Here is a 19,618-nt window from a genome sequence, read left to right as displayed (position 1 = left end):
GCAAAGTGGAGGTGCACCGTCAATCTGGTACATGATGGTATTCACGTTGCTTTCTCCGGAACTAATTTCCTTATCATTTCCACATAGCTCTCAGAGCTCGTAGTGCTCCCACATACTGTTTTCTGTGGGGATACCTGAAGGAGAGAGTGTACCGCAACGACCCACAGAACATTGAGGCCCTGGAGACCAACAGCTCTTGAGATGTTTGGAAATGTCATCACAAACGTCATCTATCCATCTGTCTGTCTATCTATCTTACGTACTGAACTGTGATTATGGCGTTCCGTTACAGCCCTAATATAAAGACTTAAGTGCATGTATGGCGTTTTAAATTAATGAAGCCAGTCTTATCTCCACTCTCTGTCCAATAATCAATGGGTTTCTTCTTCAGCTCATTAATTCCTGGTAATGTGGGGTAATGTTTCACTGTCATGGTTATACTTTGCCCAGTGTGCAAGAAAACAAATGATCCTGATTTTTAACTTTGCAATACTTTTTGATGCATAGCTCACATTTTGAGCAGCCCCCCGCCTCTTCAGCTCTTACAAACCTCAGAAATATTCATTTTACAGTCCTACACTTTGCAATAATGACGCAAGAGCAGGGTTGTCCTAGTTACTCATCATTCCCTGCGTGTACTTTTAGGCCAACCTTTAATGTTCATGTATCATCACTCTAGATGGCAGCCAAGCCTGCTTAGTCATCCATCCATCCATATTCTATACCGCATATCCTCATTAGGGTCACGGGGGTATGCTGGAGCCTACTGCTTAGGCATCTTTGATAATATTGCTAAGAGCTATAGAAGTGTGGACGTGGTCTTTCGGTTGCTGACCCAGAGGTTTGGGGGGGGGGGGGGGGGGGCAGCTGCTCTCAGAACTCCAATCCCGACAGGGATGCTATTGTGCTAACACCCACTTGATCATTGTTGTCACTCTATCACACGTTGTTGACCTTACCAGAGGGTGTCTGGCCCCACGGAAAAGGACACGTGGGAGCTTAGAGAAAAGTCACTGTCATCCTGAATATCTGTCAAATACTTGATTGGGATTGGATTTGAAAGTTTAGGTGCATAGACTGACTCATGTCTTCCCATTTGGCACTCAGAGAAACCAACGTGAACTGTAGCAATGTCAGGTCAAGAGTAAAATCCTTCCCAAATGTCCTGAAAACCATTGAACCATTGAAGTCACCCAGTTTGCAACCTTCTTTAGAGTGCCGATGCAATCACAGCACTGAAAAAAATCATACTTTGGATCAACGTAAAAAAATTACTGTAATTTGTTACACCTAAATTTATTAGTTTTTCTCAAATTAAATTTATGATGTGGTTGAAACCATAAATGTTGATTTACTGGAAATACATTTTTGACCTTAAGACAAAGAAAGAAACTGCATTCATACAAAGTAAAAATATAATTCATAACAAAGACTGTAAACACTGCTTATCCTTTGTTACAACTTAATTTTTCATTTAGGAAAAAAATAATTTTTACTATTGCATATAAGTATAGATTTTACTTTGTTATAAACTAATTGAATTGCTGTAATTTTGTTACATGCATTTTTTTAGTTTTCTCAATAAAATTTCTGATTCCGTTCAAAGTATAATTTTAATTATACCTTCATCAAATCAAATCAAATCAACTTAATTTGTATAGCACTTTTCCTGCAAAGACATGCAACACAAAGTGCTTTACAGAATTAAAAACAATTAACACAATTAAAAGGAAAAACAATTACCAAGAAAGCCCCTCCCACCCACCCTCCATACTAGACACGCACACACCCACACACAATCACACACAATGCGACAGACGGGCGGACCCCCACATCAAAGGGAGGAACCCCCAGCCGGCCGGGTCGAAGGGACCCAAGGATGGCACCCCCTCAGCAGACCCGACACAGCCCCCAGTGTGGAAGACCCCCCCTGAGGAAACACTGGAGTTAAAAGCTAAAGACTAAGAGCATAAAATAGGACTAAAAAGATAAAAACGTAAGAAAAGTTTAAAAATATTAGTTACAAGTCTGATTAAATCAGACATATATTTGCAGTAAATCCACATTTATGGTTTCAACCACATCATAAATTTAATTTGAGAAAAACTAATAAATTTAGGTGTAACAAATTACAGTAATTTTTTAAAAGTTGATCCAAAGTGTCATTTTTTTCAGTGACGACAGAATACTTTATTAATCCCTTTGGAATTCCCTCAGGGAAATTGGCATCTCCACTGCTCCATGTATAGCACTGTTTAAAGTAAATATTAATAATAATAAGTAGATAAATAAATAACTAAAGTGTAAAAGAATATAAGATAAAATATAAAAACTCAAAAACATATATATATATGTATATATATATATATATATATATATATATATATATATATATATATATATATATATATATACACACACACACACAATACACACACACACACACACACACACACATATTTAGTCCAAAGCCAAGTGCTGCTTAATGTAGGTCAATATTTTTTTTTGCTTTTTTACAACTTAAAATTTCACAGCAAACAAAATCTAAATTCCCTATAATATAAAACTATAATTCACTGCAAATAAACAGAAAAATTATCTTCAAAAGACCATTTATTTGTGATGATTCTGAAAATTGCATCACCTTTCAAAATAATAATAAATAAAAACCATCAAAAACGGTGTCCTCAGGCCAGTCTGTGTTTTTACACAATGCAATTTACGAAAAAAAAACTTAAATTAAAAAAAATGAATTAAATAAAATGTGGTCTTTAGGTTTTTTTCCAAATGAAACTGTAAACACATCAATTTACATGTCTTAACATGTAAAACAGGTTTGTTCAGGAAAAACTTCAGTGATCCGGCATTATAAAAGAGTATAAAAATAGAAACAGTGTTAACTCTTTACTACTATGATGATTACTATGTTTAGTATTAGACTACTATGTTGTTCTACTATGTTCAACTAACTGTCTTTATGCAGTATGTTAGAGGAAGTCATACATACATGACACACATTACTGACATGCATACATTAATTAGAGCCCACAGTTGTCCCATATGGTCTAGCGGTCAGGATTCCTGGTTTTCACCCAGGTGGCCCGGGTTCAACTCCCGGTATGGGAACACGTCTTGAGAGTGACAATGCAGTCATTCTATTGGTGCTCAATACTCAACTAACTTAAAGGGCTATGTTAACTTGATGAGATTAACAGTTCATGCCCACGTCTCTGGTTTTTGTGTCCGATATGGTCAGCATTGAGAATACCGAGTATTCTGTCAGGTGCTCAATGTTCAACTCAACATACATGAAGAGCCTGACAGTTAATACCAATCCACCACTATCCCATATGGTCTAGCGGTCAGGATTCCTGGTTTTCACCCAGGTGGCCCGGGTTCAACTCCCGGTATGGGAATCCTTTGTTCAAGTGTCAATGCTATCACATTTAGTATTGGTGCTCGATCTTCAACTCAACTGTTTTTATGCACTATTGTCGAGAAAGTCATGCATGAACTTGAAGAGCTTGACAATCAATGCCAGTCTGCAGGTGTCCCATATGATCTATCGATCAGGATTCCTGGTTTTCACCCAGGTGGCCCGGGGTTCAACTCCCGGTATGGGAATGCATTGTTACAGTGTCAATGCAATCACAATTATTATTGTTATAACTGTTCAACTCAACTGTCTTTATGGACTATGAAAGTCATAAATTAACTTGAAGAGATTGACAGTTCATGCCCACATCTCTGGTTTTTGTGTCCAATATGGTCAGCATTTAGAATACAGAGTATTCTGTCAGGTGCTCGATGTTCAACTCAACTCTCTTTATGGCGTACATTAGAGGAAGTCATACATACTTGAAGGGCTTGACAGTCAATACTAGCCCCTTGCTATCCCATATGATCTAGCGGTCAGGATTCCTGGTTTTCACCCAGGTGGCCAGGGTTCAACTCCGGGTATGGGAATGTGTTTTACAGTGCCAATGCCCTCACGTTTAGTATTGTTATTTTTATATTGTTATGGTTCTGAATGTTCAACTCAACGAACTTGAACGGATATGTTAACTTGAAGAGATTGACAGTTCATGCCCACATCTTTGGTTTTTGTGTCCAATATGGTCAGCATGTAGAATACAGAGTATTCTGTCAGGTGCTCGATGTTCAACTAACTGTCTTTATGGAGTATCTTCGAGGAAGTCATACATACTTGAAGGGCTTGACAGTTAATCATAGCCCACAGTTGTCCCATATGGTCTAGCAGTCAGGATTCCTGGTTTTCACCCAGGTGGCCCGGATTCAACTCCCGGTATGAGAGCACTACTTGGGAGTGACAATACAATCACATTTAGTATTGGTGCTCGATCTTCAACTCAACTATCTTTATGGATTATGTTAGAGAAAGTCAGACATACTTAAAGGGCTTGACACTCAATGCCCGAGTCCACCGTTGTCCCATATGGTCTAGCGGTCAGGATTCCTGGTTTTCACTCAGGCGGCCCGGGTTCAACTCCCGGTATGGGAATCCTTTGTTGTGAGATTGGTGCTCGATATTCAACTCGACTGTCTTTATGTGCACTATGTTACCTAAAGTCATAAAGACTTGAAGGGCTTGACTTTCAATGCCACTATTGTCCCATATGGTCTAGCGGTCAGGATACCGCCGCAGGTCTATGATCGACTTTGTAGTCATATCATCAGACCTGCGTCCGCATGTTCTGGACACGCGGGTGAAGAGAGGGGCTGAGCTGTCAACTGATCACCACCTGGTGATGAGTTGGATTAGATGGCGGGGGAGGATGCTGGACAGACCGGGTAGACCCAAACGAGTAGCGAGGGAACGTCTGGCAGAGTCTCTCTTCAACTCTCACCTCTGACAGAGCTTCTGTAACCCAGATAGAAAATAAATAATATATAAATAATTAAATTTACCGTGCGTACCATGTTTTGGGGTGCAACGTCATTAGGTCACGTGACGGTGTCTCACCAAGTCACGTGACTGCGCGCCACCAATCAGTGACGTGTATATATAGTCCGGAAGGGACTACACACCGGTAGCGGTGAGGGACGCATGGAATCGCTGCAGGTATTTAAAAGGTTTCATTGTTTAAGTTTACAAATGGAAAATGTCTAAACATTTTACATACGTGGTCGGGATATAGGGGCCGTCCACCGACGCAACGCTGAACTTTAAAAGAGCAGTGTTCGATCACACCTATGGAATTGGTGAGTGTTGACATTTCATTACTAAACGGCATTAGCACCGTTTACTAGCACCTTTTGTCTGTCACTGTTCTCCCGATTGATTAGATTATAAGATTAATACTAGTTTGATTATAATGAATAATACCATAAGTGCAATTATTTATTATAAATGATAATATATTGTACAATTGAAGTTATGATACGACTTGTATTATATATGTAATTTGAATGGTTGTGTGCACATAATTTATGTCTGCTGGTCCTATTTTATATAGGCCAGGTTTTGATGGCAAGCTAGGAACCCTGCATTGAGGCAACACGCCTGGAAGTTGGAAGCCCAGATAACTGATGAGCTGTTACCCACCTGCTCTGCTCTGACCGGGCTGGTAGGAGGCTTTGCAGCCGTCCTTTTACTTTTTGTCTCTTTGGCCTTCATAAAAAACTTCACTCCTTTCCTCCACTCCTGAACCTCAGGACACTTGATTACTGGGCCATTGGACTGTTGTATGTTTTTGGGACTCTCAGTATATGAGATGAATGTGTTTTGTAAATTGAGCTCATTGAAATGTAAATTAGTGTTGTGAATTGTATTGTTCTGGTTTTTCACTTTATAATATATGGTACCGCCACTGCTGCAAATTGTGTGCTCGCCTCTTTTCCATCTCACTCCCAGAGCCGAAATCTGGATTTTTCTGAGTCTAGCCTAGAAATAACAATTACAATTAAAGTGTCTAAAGCTAATATTAAATGTACTAGCGCATTGTACACGCTACACTTCACCTGCATCCTGGGGGAGGACTGGGATATTGAGTGCGAATGGGCCATATTCCGTGCCTCCATTGCTGAGTCAGCTGACTGGAGCTGCGGCCACAAGGCGGTCGGTGCTAGTCGTGGCGGCAGGCCCCGAACCCAATGGTGGACACCAGAGGTCAGGGCCGCCGTCAAGCTGAAGGAGTCCTATCGAGCGTTGATGGCTTGTGGGACTCCGGAAGCAGCTGACCGGTACCGTCAGGCCAAACGGCTCACGGCTTCGGTGGTTGGTGAGGCAAAAACTGTAGCTAAAGGACGCTGTAGCGGCTGGCCAGGCGGCTTGGAAAGGTTCCAAATCAAAGGAATCGAGCAGGGCGGATTTGTTCCGAAGTGCCGTTACGAAAATGGAGAAGATCAAAACTAAACCGACCATCTTGAATCTATTCGCCAGCTCTGTGTTTATTTTCTATATTTGGGCATGGACCTGGCTGTGATTGCCATTTTCTGAATTACTCTGTGGTGGTGAATTTGACTTTGTGGACAGTGCAGTAATAATCAATGTGATTTTCACTTCCTGTGATACACTGACTAGACTATAGGTGTGATTGTTAAGCCTTTTCAAAACAGTTGTGGCATCTTTATTGCATACTTCGCATTGAGTTGAGTTCAAGGGTTGTGGCCATCATTTCAAAGAAGATTTTATCTCCTCAGGCTTTTGGAAACCAGGGGCAACGCTTCTGCTCCTTGAGTAATCATGTGTGTATACAAGAAGTATTCCCTTGTTTAAAAAATCCTGTGGAAAACAGTTGTTGCATCAGGACTTTTCTACATGTATCTTTTGATAGAAAGAACAATACAAAAAGACCAAATGGTATGGGAGTCCTTTGTTAGAGTGACGATGCCATCACGTTTGGTGTTGTGAGATTGGTGCTCGATGTTCTGCTCAACTGTCTTTATGCACCATGTTACCTAAAGTCATGAAGGGCTTGACAGTCAATTCCTGTCTACAGTTGTCCCATATGGTGTAGTGGTCAGGATTCCGGGTTTTCACCCAGGCAGCCTGGGATCTGCTCCTGGTATGTGAATGCTTTTGTTACAGTGCTGATGCAATCTCATTTTTATTGCTGCTCGATGTTCAACTCTACTGTCTTTGTGGAGTCTGTTCAAGGAAGTCATACATACTTGAAGGGCTTGACAGTCAATACCAGTCGTCTGTTGTCCCGTATGGTCAAGAGATTGACAGTTCATACCCACATCTCTGGTTTTTGTGTCCAATCAGGTCAGCATTTAGAATACAGAGTATTCTGTCAGGTGCTCGATGTTCAACTCAACTGTCTTTATGAAGTATGTTAGAGGAAGTCATATATACATGAAGGGCTTCACAGTTAATAAGAGCCCACAGTTGTCCCATATGGTCTAGCGGTCAGGATTCCTGGTTTTCACCCAGGCGGCCCGGGTTCAACTCCCAGCATGGGAAGACTTCTGGAGCGTGACAATGCAGTCATTGGTGCTCGATACTCTTAAAGGGCTATGTTAACTTGACAGTTCATTCCCACATCTCTGGTTTTTGTGTCCGGTATGGTCAGCATTTAGAATACAGGTGCTCGACGTTCAACTCAAGTATAATTATGGAGTATGTTAGAGGAGGTCAGACATACTTGAAGGGCTTGACAGTCAATACCAGTTCACCACTATCCCATATGGTCTAGCGGTCAGGATTCCTGGTTTTCACCCAGGTGGCCCGGGGTTCAACTCCCGGTATAGGAATGCGTTGTTACAGTGCCAATGCACTCACATTCAGTATTGTTATTTTTATATTGTTATGGTTCTGAATGTTCAACTCAACGAACTTGAACGGATATGTTAACTTAAAGAGATTGACAGTTCATGCCCACATCTTTGGTTTTTGTGTCCAATATGGTCAGCATTTACAGAGTATTCTGTCAGGTGCTCGATGTTCAACTAACTGTCTTTATGCAGTATGTTAGAGGAAGTCATACATACTTGAAGGGCTTGACAGTCAATACCAGTCCACCACTATCCCATATGGTCTAGCGGTCAGGATTCCTGGTTTTCACCCAGGCGGCCCGGGTTCAACTCCCGGTATGGGAGTCCTTTGTTAGAGTGACGATGCAATCACATTCAGTGTTGTGAGATTGGTGCTCAATGTTCAACTCAGCTGTCTTTATGCACTATTTTACAAAAGACTTGAAGGGCTTGACAGTGAATGCCTTGCCCTGGGAAAGTCTATTCCAGGGTGCTGGAGAAAAGGATATGACCTTTGGTCGAACCTTTGTTACAAGAGGTCCAATGTGGTTTTCGTCCTGGTTGTGGAAAACTGGACCAGCTCTACACCCTCACAAGGGTAATCGAGGGTGCATGGGAGGTTTGCCCAACCAGTCTACAGTTCGGGGGCCTTAGAATCTCATCTCTGCTATTTGCAGATGATGTGGTTCTTATGGCCTCTTTGGGCTGTGACCTTCAGCATTTACTGGGACGGTTTGCAACTGAGTGTGAAGCGTCTGGCATGAGACTCAGTACCTCCATATCAGAAACCATGGTTCTCAGTCGGGTGGAGTACTACCTCCGGGTTTGGAATGAGGTGCTGCCCCAGGTGGAGGAGTTTAAGTATCTCGGGGTCTTCACCTGAATTCTGTCAGGTGCTTGATGTTCAACTAACTGTCTTTATGGAGTATGTTAGAGGAAGTCATACATACTCGAAGGGCTTGACAGTCAATACCAGCCCACCACTATCCCATATGGTCTAGCGGTCAGGGTTCCTGGTTTTCACCCAGGCGGCCTGGGTTCAACTCCCGGTACGGGAATGCTTTGTTTGAGTGACAATGCAATCACTGTTAGTCTTGTTATGTTGTTGCTCTGTGTTCAACTCAACTGTCTTTATGGACTATGAAAGTCATACATTAACTTGAAGGGCTATGTTAACTTGAAGAGATTGACAGTTCATGCCCACATCTCTGGTTTTTGTGTCCAATATGGTCAGCAGTTAGAATACAGAGTATTCTGTCAGGTGCTCGATGTTCAACTAACTGGCTTTATGTAGTATGTTAGAGGAAGTCATACATACAGTTGTCCCATATGGTCTAGCGGTCAGGATTCCTGGTTTTCACCCAGACGGCCCGTGTTCAACTCCCGGTATGACAATCCTTTGTTAGAGTGTCAATGCAATCGCATTTCAACTCAACTATCTTTATGTATTATGTTAAAGTCATATCGACTTGAAGGGGGTCCATGGTGGTCTCACGGTCAGGGAGCCTGGCTTTCACCGGGGTGGCCCATGTTCGACTCCCGGTATGGGGATGCTTTGTTACAGTTACACAATCATATTTAGTCTTGTTATATTGGTGCTCAATGTTCAACTCAACAAACTTGAAGGGCTATGTTAACTTGAAGAGATTGACAGTTCATGCCCACATCTCTGTTTTTTGTGTCCAATACAGAGTGTTCTGTCAGGTGCTCGATGTTCAACTAACTGTCTTTATGGATTATGTTAGAGAAAGTCAGACATACTTAAAGGGCTTGACACTCAATGCCCGAGTCTACCGTCCCATATGGTCTAGCGGTCAGGATTCCTGGTTTTCACCCAGGTGGCCCGGGTTCAACTCCCGGTATGGGAGAGCTTCTTGAGACTACCAATGCAATCACAGTTTGTTTTAGTGTCATATTTCAGAGAAAGTCGTACATCTCTGTTTTTTGTGTCCAATACAGAGTATTCTGTCAGGTGCTCGATGTTCAACTAACTGTCTTTATGGACTATGTTAGAGGAAGTCATACATACTTGAAGGGATTTACAGTTAATGAGACCCCACAGTTGTCCCATATGGTCTAGAGGTCAGCATTCCTGGTTTTCACCCAGGAAGCCTGGGTTCAACTCCTGTTATGGGAACACTTCCACTTCCTTTCAATACTCAACTAACTTAAAGGGCTATGTTAACGTGAAGAGATTGACAGTTCATGCCCACCTCTCTGGGTTTTGTGTCTGATACGGTCGATCATTTAGAATACAGAGTATTCTGTCATGTTCAACTCTAATTATGGAGTATGTTAGAGGAATTCATACATACTTGAAGGGCTTGACAGTCAAACCGGTCCACCACTATTCCATATTGTCTGGCGGTCAGGATTCCTGGTTTTCACCCAGGTGGCCCGGGTTCAACTCCCGGTATGGGAATCCTTTGTTCAAGTGTCAATGCTATCACATTTAGTATTGGTGCTCGATCTTCAACTCAACTGTCTTTATGCACTATTTTCGAGAAAGTCATACATGAACTTGAAGGGCTTGACAATCAATGCCAGTCTGCAGTTGTCCCATATGATCTATCGATCAGAATTCCTGGTTTTCACCCAGGTGGCCCGGGGGGTTCAACTCCCGGTATGGGAATGCATTGTTACAGTGTCAATGCAATCACAATTATTATTGTTATAACTGTTCAACTCAACTGTCTTTATGGACTATGAAAGTCATAAAGTAACTTGAAGAGATTGACAGTTCATGCCCACATCTCTGGTTTTTGTGGCCGGTATGGTCAGCATTTAGAATACAGTACAATACAGAGTATTCTGTCAGGTGCTCGATGTTCAACTACCTGTCTTTACGGAGTATGTCAGAGGAAGTCATACATACTTGAAGGGCTTGACAGTCAATACTAGACCTCCGCTGTCCCATATGGTCTAGCGGGCAGGATTCCTGGTTTTCACCCAGGTGACCCGGGTTCAACTCCCGGTATGGGAATGCGTTGTTACAGTGCCAGCGCACTCATATTTAATATTGTTATTTTTATATTGTTATGCTTCTGAATGTCCAACTCAACAAACTTGAAGGGCTATGTTAACTTGAAGAGATTGACAGTTCATGCCCACATCTCTGTTTTTTGTGTCCAATATGGTCAGCATTTAGAATACAGAGTGTTCTGTCAGGTGCTCGATGTTCAACTAACAGTCTTTATGGATTATGTTAGAGAAAGTAAGACATACTTAAAGGGCTTGACACTCAATGCTTGAGTCTACCGTCCCATATGGTGTAGCGGTCAGGATTCCGGGTTTTCACCCAGGTGGCCCGGGTTCAACTCGGTAAGGGAGCACTACGTGGGAGTGACAATGCAAGCATTTTTGCTCGATCTTCAACTCAACTATCTTTATGGATTATGTTAGAGAAAGTCAGACATACTTAAAGGGCTTGACACTCAATGCCAGAGCCCACCGTTGTCCCATATGGTCTAGCGGTCAGGGTTGCTGTTTTTCACCCAGGTGGCCAGGGTTCAACTCCCGGTATGGGAGTCCTTTGTTAGAGTGACAATGCAATCACTTTTGGTGTTGTGAGATTGGTGCTTGATGTTCAGCTCAACTGTCTTTATGCACCATGTTACCTAAAGTCATGAAGGGCTTGACGGTCAATGCCATGCCACTATCGTCCCATATGGTCTAGCATTCAGGGTTTTTGGTTTTCACCCAGGTGGCCTGGGTTCAATCCCGATATACGTAGGGATGCTTTGTCTTAATCACATTGATTGGTGTTCAACTCAACTGTCTTTATGGGCTATGGAAGTCATACATTAACTTGAAGGGCTTTGTTAACTTGAAGAGATTGACAGTTCATGCCCACATCTCTGGTTTTTGTGTCCAATATGGTCAGCATTTAGAATACAGTACAATACAGAGTATTCTGTCAGGTGCTCGATGTTCAACTAACTGTCTTTACGGAGTATGTCAGAGGAAGTCATACATACTTGAAGGGCTTGACAGTCAACACCAGTCCACCAGTCGCATATGGTCTAACGGTCAGGATTCCTGGTTTTCACCCAAGCAGCCTGGGTTCAACTCCTGCTATGGGAATGCGTTCTTACAGTGCCAATGCACTCAGTTTTAGTATTGTTATGGTTCTGAATGTTCAACTCAACGAACTTGGACGGATATGTTTACTTGAAGAGATTGACAGTTCATGCCCACATCTCTGGTTTTTGTGGCCGATATGGTCGAGCATTTAGAATACAGAGTATTCTGTCAGGTGCTCGATGTTCAACTAACTGTCTTTATGGAGTATGTTAGAGGAAGTCATACATCCTTGAAGGGCTTGACAGTTAATGCCAACCCACCATTGTCCCATATGTTTGAGCGGTCAGGATTCCTTGTTTTCACCCAGGGGGCTGGGTTTCAACTCCCTATGGGAAAACTTCTTGAGAGTACCAATGCAATCACAGTTAGTTTTTGTGTCATATTTCAGAGAAAGTCGTACATTAACGTCAAGAGATTGACAGTTCAAGCCCACAGCTCTGGTTTTGTGTCCAATATGGTCTGCATTTAGAATGCAGAGTATTCTGTCAGATGCTCGATGTTCAACTCAACTGTCTTTGTGGAATATGTTCCAGGAAGTCATACATACTTGAAGGGCTTGACAGTCGATATCAGACAACCCTTCCCATATGGTCTAGCGGTCAGGATTCCTGGTTTTCAACCAGGCGGCCCAGGTTCAACTCCCGGTATGGGAATGCTTTGTTTGAGTGACAATGCAATCACAGTTAGTCTTGTTATATTGGTGCTCTGTGTTCAACTCAACTGTCTTTATGGACTATGAAAGTCATGCATTAACTTGAAGGGCTATGTTAACTTGAAGAGATTGACAGTTCATGCCCACGTCTCTGGTTTTTGTGTCCTATATGGTCAGCATTTAGAATACAGAGTATTCTGTCAGGTGCTCAATGTTCAACTAACTGGCTTTATGTAGTATGTTAGAGGAAGTCTTACGTACAGTTCTCCCATATGGTCTAGCTTATGTTAGATAAAGTCATATAGACTTGAAGGGCTTGACCGTTAATGCCAGTCCGAAATTGTCCTATATGGTCTAGCGGTCAGGATTCCTGGTTTTCACCCAGGGGTTCTGGGTTCAACTCCCAATAGGGGAGTCCTTTGTTAAGGTGATTGTACAATCACATTTAGTGTTGTGAGATTGGTGCTCGATGTTCAACTCAACTGTCTTTATGCACTATGTTACTGAAAGTCATAAAGGCTTGAAGGGCTTGACAGTCAATCCCGTTCCACCCTTGTCCCATATGGTCTAGTGGTCAGGATTACTCATTTTCACCCAGGCGACCCGGGTTCAACTCCCGGTATGGGACAACTTTGTCGCAATCACATTGAGTGTTGTTATATTGGTGTTCAACTCAACTGTCTTTATGACTTATGTTAGATGAAGTCATATAGACTTGAATGGCTTGACAGTCAATGCCAGTCTACCATTGTCCCATATGGTCTAGCGGTCAGGATTCCTGGTTTTCACCCAGGTGGCCCGGGTTCAACTCCCGGTATGGGAACACTCCTTGACAGTGCCTATGCAATCACTGTATGTTTTAGTGTCATATTTTAGAGAAAGTCGTACATTAACGTCAAAAGATTGACAGTTCATCCCCACAGCTCTGGTTTTCTGTCCAATATGGTCAGCATTTAGAATACAGAGTATTCTGTCAGATGCTCGATGTTCAACTCAACTGTCTTTGTGGAGTATGTTAGAGGAAGTCATACATACTTGAAGGGCTTGACAGTCAATATCAGTCCACCCATCTCCGATATGGTCTAGCGGTCAGGCTGGCTTGGGTTCAATTCCCGGTATAGGAACGCTTCTTTCGAGTGCCAATGCAATTTAGTAGTGGTGCTCGATCTTCAACTCAATTATCTGTATTGTCCGAGAAAGTCACACATACTTAAAGGGCTTGCCACTCAATGCCAGGTTCCACCGTTGTCCCATATGGTCTAGTGATCAGGATTCCTGCTTTTCACCCAGGCGGCCTGGGTTCAATTCCCGGTATGAGTCGTTTGTTAAAGTGATGATGCATTCACATTTAGTGTCGTGAGATTGGTGCTCGATGTTCAGCTCAACTGTCTTTATTCACTATGTTACCTAAAGTCATAAAGACTTGAAGGGCTTGACAGTCAATGCCAGGCCACCATTGTCTCGTGGTCAAGGTTCCTGGTTTTCAACCAGACAGACAGGGTTCAACTCCCGGTATGGGAATGCTTTGTTAGCGTGCCAATGCAATCACCTTTAGTAATGTTGTTCAACTCAACTGCCTTTATGGACTATGAAAGTCATACATTAACTTGAAGTGCTATGTTAACTTGAAGAGTTCATACCCACATCTCTTTTTTTTGTGCCCAATATGGTCGAGCATTTAGAATACAGAGTATTCTGTCAGGTGCTCGATGTTCGATGTCTCTGTGGAGTATGTTAGAGGAAGTCATACATATTTGAAGGACTTGACAGTTAATGCCAGTCCACCATTGTATGTTAGAAGAAGTCATACATACTTCAAGGGCTTGACAGTTGACAATGACAGCCCACATTTGTCCCATATGGTCTAGCGGTCAGGATTCCTGGTTTTCACTCAGGTGGCCCGGGTTTAACTCCCGGTATGGGAATCGTTTTTAGAGTGTCAATGCAATCACAGTTAGTATTGGTGCTGGATCGTCAACTCAACATTCATTCATTCATTCATTCATTTTCTACCGCTTTTCCTCACGAGGGTCGCGGAGGTGTTGGAGCCTATCCCAGCTGTCTTTGGGCGAGAGGCGGAGTACACCCTGGACTGGTCGCCAGCCAAACACAGGGCGTCAACTCAACAATCTTTATGTATTATGTTAGAAAAAGTCATATAGACTTGAATGGCTTGACAGTCGATGCCAGTTTGCCATTGTCCCATATGGTCTAGCGGTCAGGATTCCTGGTTTTCACCCAGGCGGCCCGGGTTCAACTCCCGGTATGGGAACACTTCTTGACAATGCCAATGCAATCACTGTAAGGTTTAGTGTCATAGTTTAGAGAAAGTCGTACATTAACGTCAAAAGATTGACAGTTTAGCTCTGGTCTTTTGTCCAATATGCTCAGCATTTAGAATACAGAGTATTCTGTCAGGTGCTCGATGCTCAACTCAAGTGTCTTTGTGGAGTATGTTAGAGGAAGTCATACATACTTGAAGAGCTTGACAGTCAATATCAGTCCACCCTTCTCCCATATGGTCTAGCGGTCAGGATTGCTGGTTTTCACCCAGGCGGCCGGGGTTCAACTCCCGGTATGGGAATGCGTTGTTCAAGTGACAATGCAATCACAGTTAGTCTTGTTATGTTGTTGCTCTGTGTTCAGCTCAACTGTCTTTATGGACTATGAAAGTCATACATTAACTTGAAGGGCTATGTTAACTTGAAGAGATTGACAGTTCATGTCCACATCTCTGCTTTTTGTATCCAATATGGTCAGCATTTAGAATACAGAGTGTTCTGTCAGGTGCTCCATGTTCAACTAACTATCTTTATGGATTATGTTAGAGAAAGTCAGACATACTTAAAGGGCTTGACACTCAATACCCGAGTCTACCGTCCCATATGGTCTAGCGGTCAGGATTCCTGGTTTTCACCCAGGTGGCCCGGGTTCAACTCCCGGTATGGGAGAGCTTCTTGAGACTACCAATGCAATCACAGTTTGTTTTAGTGCCATATTTCAGAGAAAGTCGTACATTAACGTCAATGACAGTTCATGCCCACAGCTCTGGTTTTTGTGTCCAATATGGTCAGCATTTAGAATACAGAGTATTCTGTCAGGTGCTCGATGTTCAACTAACTGTCTTCATGAAGTATGTTAGAGGAAGTCATACATACATGAAGAGCCTGAAAGTTAATACCAATCCACCACTATCCCATATGGTCTAGCGGTCAGGATTCCTGGTTTTCACTCAGGGGGCCCGGGTTCAACTCCTGGTATGGGAATCCTTTGTTCAAGTGTCAATGCTATCACATTTAGTATTGGTGCTCGATCTTCAACTCAACTGTCTTTATGCACTATTTTCGAGAAAGTAATACATGAACTTGAAGGGCTTGACAATCAATGCCAGTCTGCAGGTGTCCCATATGATCTATCAGTCAGGATTCTTGGTTTTCACCTAGGTGGCCCGGGGTTCAACTCCCGGTATGGGAATGCTTTGTTACAGTGTCAATGCAATCACAATTATTATTGTTACAACTGTTAAACTCAACTGTCTTTATGGACCATGAAAGTCATACATTAACTTGAAGGGCTATGTTAACTTGAAGAGATTGACAGTTCATGTCCACATCTCTGCTTTTTGTATCCAATATGGTCAGCATTTAGAATACAGAGTGTTCTGTCAGGTGCTCCATGTTCAACTAACTATCTTTATGGATTATGTTAGAGAAAGTCAGACATACTTAAAGGGCTTGACACTCAATACCCGAGTCTACCGTCCCATATGGTCTAGCGGTCAGGATTCCTGGTTTTCACCCAGGTGGCCCGGGTTCAACTCCCGGTATGGGAGAGCTTCTTGAGACTACCAATGCAATCACAGTTTGTTTTAGTGCCATATTTCAGAGAAAGTCGTACATTAACGTCAATGACAGTTCATGCCCACAGCTCTGGTTTTTGTGTCCAATATGGTCAGCATTTAGAATACAGAGTATTCTGTCAGGTGCTCGATGTTCAACTAACTGTCTTCATGAAGTATGTTAGAGGAAGTCATACATACATGAAGAGCCTGAAAGTTAATACCAATCCACCACTATCCCATATGGTCTAGCGGTCAGGATTCCTGGTTTTCACTCAGGGGGCCCGGGTTCAACTCCTGGTATGGGAATCCTTTGTTCAAGTGTCAATGCTATCACATTTAGTATTGGTGCTCGATCTTCAACTCAACTGTCTTTATGCACTATTTTCGAGAAAGTAATACATGAACTTGAAGGGCTTGACAATCAATGCCAGTCTGCAGGTGTCCCATATGATCTATCAGTCAGGATTCTTGGTTTTCACCTAGGTGGCCCGGGGTTCAACTCCCGGTATGGGAATGCTTTGTTACAGTGTCAATGCAATCACAATTATTATTGTTACAACTGTTAAACTCAACTGTCTTTATGGACCATGAAAGTCATACATTAACTTGAAGGGCTATGTTAACTTGAAGAGATTGACAGTTCATGTCCACATCTCTGCTTTTTGTATCCAATATGGTCAGCATTTAGAATACAGAGTGTTCTGTCAGGTGCTCCATGTTCAACTAACTATCTTTATGGATTATGTTAGAGAAAGTCAGACATACTTAAAGGGCTTGACACTCAATACCCGAGTCTACCGTCCCATATGGTCTAGCGGTCAGGATTCCTGGTTTTCACCCAGGTGGCCCGGGTTCAACTCCCGGTATGGGAGAGCTTCTTGAGACTACCAATGCAATCACAGTTTGTTTTAGTGCCATATTTCAGAGAAAGTCGTACATTAACGTCAATGACAGTTCATGCCCACAGCTCTGGTTTTTGTGTCCAATATGGTCAGCATTTAGAATACAGAGTATTCTGTCAGGTGCTCGATGTTCAACTAACTGTCTTCATGAAGTATGTTAGAGGAAGTCATACATACATGAAGAGCCTGAAAGTTAATACCAATCCACCACTATCCCATATGGTCTAGCGGTCAGGATTCCTGGTTTTCACTCAGGGGGCCCGGGTTCAACTCCTGGTATGGGAATCCTTTGTTCAAGTGTCAATGCTATCACATTTAGTATTGGTGCTCGATCTTCAACTCAACTGTCTTTATGCACTATTTTCGAGAAAGTAATACATGAACTTGAAGGGCTTGACAATCAATGCCAGTCTGCAGGTGTCCCATATGATCTATCAGTCAGGATTCTTGGTTTTCACCTAGGTGGCCCGGGGTTCAACTCCCGGTATGGGAATGCTTTGTTACAGTGTCAATGCAATCACAATTATTATTGTTACAACTGTTAAACTCAACTGTCTTTATGGACCATGAAAGTCATACATTAACTTGAAGGGCTATGTTAACTTGAAGAGATTGACAGTTCATGTCCACATCTCTGTTTTTTGTATCCAATATGGTCAGCATTTAGAATACAGAGTAGTCTGTCAAGTGCTCAATGTTCAACTTACTGTGTATATGGAGTATGTTAGAGGAAGTACAGGATTCCTGGTTTTCACCAGGTGGCCCGGGTTCAACTCCCGGTATGGGCACACTTCTTTGTCAATGCAATCACAGTTAGTGTCATATTTCAGATAAAGTCGTACATTAACGTCAAGAGATTGACAGTTCACACCCACATGTCTGTCAGGTGCTCAATGTTCAACTCAACTTTCGTTATGGACTATGTTAGAAGAAATCAGGATTCCTGGTTTCCACCCAGGTGGCCCAGGTTCAACTCCCGGTTTGGGAATGCATTGTTACAGTGCCAATGCACTCACATTCAGGACTGTTATGGTTCTGAATGTTCAACTCAACAAACTTGAACGGATATGTTAACTTGAAGAGATTGACAGTTCATGCCCACATCTCTGGTTTTTGTGTCCAATATGGTCAGCATTTAGAATACAGAGTATTCTGTCAGGTGCTCGATGTTCAACTCAACTATCTTTATGGAGTATGTTAGAGGAAGTCAGACATACTTAAAGGGCTTGACACTCAATGTCCACCGTTGTCTCATATGGTCTAGCGGTCAGGATTCCTGGTTTTCTCCCAGGCGGCCTGGGTTCAACTCCCGGTATGGGAATCCTTTGTTAGAGTGATGATGCAATCACATTTAGTGTTGTGAGATTGGTGCTCGATATTCAACTCAACTGTCTTTATGGACTATGAAAGTCATGCATTAACTTGAAGGGCGATGTTAACTTGAAGAGATTGACAGTTCATGTCCACATCTCTGTCTCAACTCAACTCAAGGGCTTGACAGTCAATGCCAGTCTATTGTTGTCCCATATGGTCTCGCGGTCAGGATTCCTGGTTTTCACCCAGATGGCCTGGGTTCAACTCCCCATATGGGAATCCTTTGTGGAGTGTCAATGCAATCACATTTAGTATTGGTGCTCAATCCTCAACTCAACTGTCTTTATGTATTATGTTTGAGAAAGTCATATAGACTTGACAGTTAATGTTAGCCCACAGTTGTCCCATATGGTCTAGCGGTCAGGATTCCTGGTTTTCACCCCGGTGGCCTGGGTTCAACTCCCGGTGTGGGAATCCTTTCTTACAGTGTCGTTGCAATCACAATTGTTATAGGTGCTTGGTTTTCAACTCAACTGTCCTTATGGACTATGAAAGTCATACATTAACTTGAAGGGCTATGTTAACTTGAAGAGATTGACAGTTCATGCCCACATCTCTGGTTTTTGTGAATACAGAGTATTCTGTCAGGTGCTCGATGTTCAACTCAACTGTCTTTATGGAGTATGTTAGAGGAAGTCATACATACTTGAAAAGCTTGACAGTCAATACCAGTAAGCCATTGTTCCATATGGTCTAGCGGTCAGGCTTACTGGTTTTCACCCAGGTGGCGCCGGTTCAACTCCCGGTATTGGAACACTTCTTGAGAGTGACAATGCAATCGTTATTTGGTGTTCAACTCAACTGTCTTTATGGACTATCTTACCAAAAGTCATATAGACTTTAAGGGCTTGATAGTTAACGCCAGGCCAACATTGTCCCATATGGTCTAGCGGGCAGGATTCCTGGTTTTCACCCAGGTGGCCCGGGTTCAACTCCTGGTGTGGGAACACTTCTTTAGCGTGACAATGCCACTTGAGATGTATATTAGGATGCCTGGTTTTCATGCAGGTGACAAGGGTCAATTCTCGCTATAGGAAAAGCTTTGCT

The 19,618-nt window shown here is 42.6% G+C and overlaps 1 protein-coding gene and 21 non-coding genes across 24 annotated transcripts in view; all 22 read left to right on the top strand.

The window, feature by feature from the left end:
* The window catches only part of npffr2a (neuropeptide FF receptor 2a), a 65,103-nt gene that overhangs the window by 37,124 nt on the left and 8,361 nt on the right, over positions 1-19,618 (top strand). The gene's annotated exons all lie outside the window — the stretch shown is intronic.
* trnae-uuc (transfer RNA glutamic acid (anticodon UUC)) lies at positions 3,055-3,126 on the top strand. Its single transcript has one exon. It is a non-coding gene; the product is annotated as a tRNA-Glu (tRNA).
* Positions 3,345-3,416, top strand: trnae-uuc (transfer RNA glutamic acid (anticodon UUC)). The gene has a single exon. It is a non-coding gene; the product is annotated as a tRNA-Glu (tRNA).
* On the top strand, positions 4,451-4,522 carry trnae-uuc (transfer RNA glutamic acid (anticodon UUC)). The gene has a single exon. It is a non-coding gene; the product is annotated as a tRNA-Glu (tRNA).
* trnae-uuc (transfer RNA glutamic acid (anticodon UUC)) lies at positions 7,358-7,429 on the top strand. Its single transcript has one exon. It is a non-coding gene; the product is annotated as a tRNA-Glu (tRNA).
* Positions 7,647-7,719, top strand: trnae-uuc (transfer RNA glutamic acid (anticodon UUC)). The gene has a single exon. It is a non-coding gene; the product is annotated as a tRNA-Glu (tRNA).
* Positions 7,993-8,064, top strand: trnae-uuc (transfer RNA glutamic acid (anticodon UUC)). Its single transcript has one exon. It is a non-coding gene; the product is annotated as a tRNA-Glu (tRNA).
* On the top strand, positions 8,706-8,777 carry trnae-uuc (transfer RNA glutamic acid (anticodon UUC)). Its single transcript has one exon. It is a non-coding gene; the product is annotated as a tRNA-Glu (tRNA).
* On the top strand, positions 9,516-9,587 carry trnae-uuc (transfer RNA glutamic acid (anticodon UUC)). The gene has a single exon. It is a non-coding gene; the product is annotated as a tRNA-Glu (tRNA).
* Positions 10,631-10,702, top strand: trnae-uuc (transfer RNA glutamic acid (anticodon UUC)). Its single transcript has one exon. It is a non-coding gene; the product is annotated as a tRNA-Glu (tRNA).
* Positions 12,384-12,455, top strand: trnae-uuc (transfer RNA glutamic acid (anticodon UUC)). Its single transcript has one exon. It is a non-coding gene; the product is annotated as a tRNA-Glu (tRNA).
* On the top strand, positions 13,206-13,277 carry trnae-uuc (transfer RNA glutamic acid (anticodon UUC)). The gene has a single exon. It is a non-coding gene; the product is annotated as a tRNA-Glu (tRNA).
* trnae-uuc (transfer RNA glutamic acid (anticodon UUC)) lies at positions 14,308-14,379 on the top strand. Its single transcript has one exon. It is a non-coding gene; the product is annotated as a tRNA-Glu (tRNA).
* On the top strand, positions 14,655-14,726 carry trnae-uuc (transfer RNA glutamic acid (anticodon UUC)). The gene has a single exon. It is a non-coding gene; the product is annotated as a tRNA-Glu (tRNA).
* trnae-uuc (transfer RNA glutamic acid (anticodon UUC)) lies at positions 15,334-15,405 on the top strand. The gene has a single exon. It is a non-coding gene; the product is annotated as a tRNA-Glu (tRNA).
* Positions 15,649-15,720, top strand: trnae-uuc (transfer RNA glutamic acid (anticodon UUC)). The gene has a single exon. It is a non-coding gene; the product is annotated as a tRNA-Glu (tRNA).
* trnae-uuc (transfer RNA glutamic acid (anticodon UUC)) lies at positions 16,215-16,286 on the top strand. The gene has a single exon. It is a non-coding gene; the product is annotated as a tRNA-Glu (tRNA).
* trnae-uuc (transfer RNA glutamic acid (anticodon UUC)) lies at positions 16,530-16,601 on the top strand. Its single transcript has one exon. It is a non-coding gene; the product is annotated as a tRNA-Glu (tRNA).
* Positions 17,096-17,167, top strand: trnae-uuc (transfer RNA glutamic acid (anticodon UUC)). The gene has a single exon. It is a non-coding gene; the product is annotated as a tRNA-Glu (tRNA).
* Positions 17,411-17,482, top strand: trnae-uuc (transfer RNA glutamic acid (anticodon UUC)). The gene has a single exon. It is a non-coding gene; the product is annotated as a tRNA-Glu (tRNA).
* On the top strand, positions 18,914-18,985 carry trnae-uuc (transfer RNA glutamic acid (anticodon UUC)). The gene has a single exon. It is a non-coding gene; the product is annotated as a tRNA-Glu (tRNA).
* trnae-uuc (transfer RNA glutamic acid (anticodon UUC)) lies at positions 19,447-19,518 on the top strand. Its single transcript has one exon. It is a non-coding gene; the product is annotated as a tRNA-Glu (tRNA).

This window comes from Doryrhamphus excisus, chromosome 4, assembly GCF_030265055.1.
Source record: "Doryrhamphus excisus isolate RoL2022-K1 chromosome 4, RoL_Dexc_1.0, whole genome shotgun sequence".
Taxonomy (NCBI): domain Eukaryota; kingdom Metazoa; phylum Chordata; class Actinopteri; order Syngnathiformes; family Syngnathidae; genus Doryrhamphus; species Doryrhamphus excisus.
Note: the sequence above shows the minus strand (reverse complement) of the source record. Positions and strands in the feature narration are given on the sequence as shown.